The sequence below is a fragment of the Phalaenopsis equestris genome, unplaced genomic scaffold, assembly GCF_001263595.1.
Source record: "Phalaenopsis equestris unplaced genomic scaffold, ASM126359v1 Scaffold000153, whole genome shotgun sequence".
Classification (NCBI taxonomy): Eukaryota; Viridiplantae; Streptophyta; class Magnoliopsida; order Asparagales; family Orchidaceae; genus Phalaenopsis; species Phalaenopsis equestris.
The window spans coordinates 132,819-136,272 of NW_018164595.1; positions in this window are offsets into that span (position 1 = coordinate 132,819).

Sequence of the window (3,454 nt, forward strand, 5' to 3'; positions counted from 1 at the left end):
GAGTTAGGGGAAAGAGAAAAAATATTACAAGTGTGCTGCAATCACAAATGCTTAAAAATTAAATAGTTTAATTTATGTGGGGGTCGCACATTATAATTGAAGTCCTGATACAATTTTTTTATGAGTATTCCTCATGTAAGTTTAGGTGAGAGAATTAACTTATGTGTGTTTGTTTTGGGTGTTATTCCTTATGTAATTTTAGGTGAGAGAATTAAGTTATGTGTGTTTGTTTTGGGTGTTAGAATCATGATTTGGATGTAAACATGATATTGAAGTGTTTGGGATACCAACTTCATAAATATAATAGCCTGAAAGTGGTAGATACACTACTTCGTGTTGTTCAATTAGGCATTATTATCGTGATACCCTCACATCAAAGTTTCTTTATTTTCCCTCCTCTTGCCCTTGGTTCGCCCCTCTCCTCCTTTCCCAAAGCTTTTCGCCTCCTTCACCTTTCCTCGCTAGGAAGTCAAACTCTCTGAGGATTATGCGAGACCTTCCTTTGTTTCCTTGCCCTAGCTGAAGGATGGATTCTCTTAACTTCCTTTGTTTAAAGGTTTGTGGAATGGTTTAAAGATTACAATGGTGTAAGCATGATAGCCTTGCCCTTTGCAGCCCCTAATGTTTCCTGTCTTAGCCGAATGGTGGTTTTGTTTTTAACTTTTTTTTTTTTTCAGATTTATAGATTTTTTTATAGTAAATGCTTCATGGATTACAATGTTGGAAGCATGTTAGCCTTGCCCTAGCTTTTATTTCTCCTTTGTGGCTCCTAATGTTGTTTGCCCTAGCCAACACATGGTTTTGTTTTAACTTTTTTTTAAATATTTATGGAATGTTTCATGGTAAATGATTCATGTTTTTCATGTTGGAAGTAAGATAGGAAGTGTTGCCCACACTAGATAATTCATTATTTTGAGTAAGGTGGGTTCGATGCTGACATACTTTAAAATTACCTATTGTGTATATATATATATATATATATCATATTTTTGATGATATTGCCCTTTAATGAAAGTTATTTTACATATTTTTGATTTCAGGTGCAAGAAAAGGAGTTATGGAGAAGTGGCGCATAAGCGCCACTTCTAGCGCCACAGCAGACGCCTAGGCGCCAGAAACGATTACTCTTTTTATTCAATGAATTTGACCGAATTTTGAAGAGGAGTCTAAAGCAACTCTTGATGATTTTCAGAGCTTTACATATAGGGATGAAGTTCAAATGAAAAAGGAGAGTGTTGGAGAGGGCTAGAGTTCTAGGGGGTGTGTGTGTGTACAAGAGTGATTAGGGTAGATCCCCATTAGTTTGGACGGCTATCACAAGAGTGTTGTAAGTCTTGTAAGAATTTATTTGAGTTAAGAAAGTCAGAGAATTTCAAAGGATTGCTTGGGGAAGGGTTTGAGATTAGTATTTGTATTTTTGTTTTTATTTTGTGTCATGAACTTGAGTTTTAATATAAATCATGTTTTTGTTTTGTTATCCCCATAAATTTTGAGTAGTTTTACTTTTCTTTCTCCTTACAATAAAAAGTAATTATGTGGAGGATTTGATTTGTTTAGAATTTCTTTTATTCCCAAAATTGTGATGGTATTCTCATGGTTCTTTATTTATTTTGCAAACTGGTCATTTGTAATGTTAAAATCCATTGTGAAACATAATGACCTAGAAGAGCTATAATTTCACCCAACTAGTGAGTACCACATTAATCTTATGAGGATGGAGACCACAATCTAAGGAGAGTGCAAAAAGATAGGGAGATAAGTTTTGATAGGCGTTGAATTTGTGTTTCTAGGGTGACAGACTAGATCCTTTACGAATTTGATCTAGAGTTGGAACCTAAAGTCCTAGTAATTCCTATAGAGAGGGCACAATGGGTAATCTAGAAGTGAGTGCCTAAAATCTACTCAAGATTACCATACAATATGAAACCTACTTTAGATTAGCTAATGTTTTTTATGCACTTGGGTGAGGGCAAAGAATAGAACGCTCCTATTTGTCATAATACATCATTTAAACTTTTAAACCGTTTGATCCCAACACAAATTATGAACTCATTACAAGGGGAAAGATTCTTTTCCTAATTAGAACTCTCTTTTACATTTGGCATAGTTTAAAATTTTTGCATTTACATTTAGTTTTAAATAGAACTTGTAGGAAGTTAGTAGCTTTACTTTACATCTCAATTTGCTATGATTTTCTAGATTAATTTTTACAGTTTTAAGTAAAAGTTTCACTAAAAATCTATTCAAAGAATTACAGCTTCCCTGTGGGATCAATACTAGGGTTTTTTATAGAAAACTCTATATTGCTTGAAACGATACGTATACTTGTCTAGTACCTCTAGTTTGAAAACTATTATTCTATAATTTATAACATTTCATTTATTTACACTAGCTGCTAAATATAAATTGAGTCAAGTTTTTTGTCATCTTTTTGGAATATAAAAATCTGTGTAATTGCGGGTAGGGACAAGTTTTTGACGCTGTTGTTGGGGAAGCAACAAAATATTTTCTTAGACTTAGAAATTTTATTTAAAATGTGGAATTATTTTAGAAAAATTGTATGTTAAAAATATTTCAAAAAATATTTTCAAAACCAAAAAAAAATTGAAAATTTGAAAATTTATATAATATATATGCATGTGTAGTTCAGGATTTGAAGGTTTAATAGCTTACAATTCTGAGTTAGAACAAACAACTAGAAAAATCAAAAAATAAAAAGAACTTCACAAATTGCAAAAAATGACTAACATATCACATAATAATATTGATATTCAAACTGCTGAAAACGAACATCAACATGTACAAAAAACTTTAAGGGACTATGCAAACTCTACAGCTGATGAAATTCACTTAAGCAGACAAACCCTTGCTATAGCGGCTAACTCATTCAAACTTAAACCTACTATTATCCAAATGATATAAAATAATCACTTTGGGGGAACACTATCTGAGGATCCAAATTTACACATTGCAAGTTTCTAAAACTATTTGCTACATTTAAGTACGATGACATATCAAACGATGTCATTAAGCTTAGAATTTTTTTTTTCTCTTAAGGGATAAAGCTAAGATGTAGTTAAATTCATTAACATTTGGATCTATTAGAACTTGGGGAGATTTAGCACAGAAATTCTTAGTTAAGTATTTTTCACCTTAAAAAACTGCTAAGCTTAGAAATGATATTACCTCTTTTACTCAGTATGAAAGTGAGTCAATATATGAAGCTTGGGAACGATTTAAAGAACTCCTTAGAAAGTGTCCGCATCTTGCCTTACCATATGAGTTAATTATTTAAATATTTTATAATGGGTTAGTAGGATCCCTTAGATCTATTATAGATGCTGCGGCTGAAGGTTCATTAATATTAAAACTATTTGATGAAGCTTATGCTTTAGTTGAAGTGATGGCTAATAATAATTTTCAATGGCCCTCTGAAAGGGTAAATCTTAAAAAA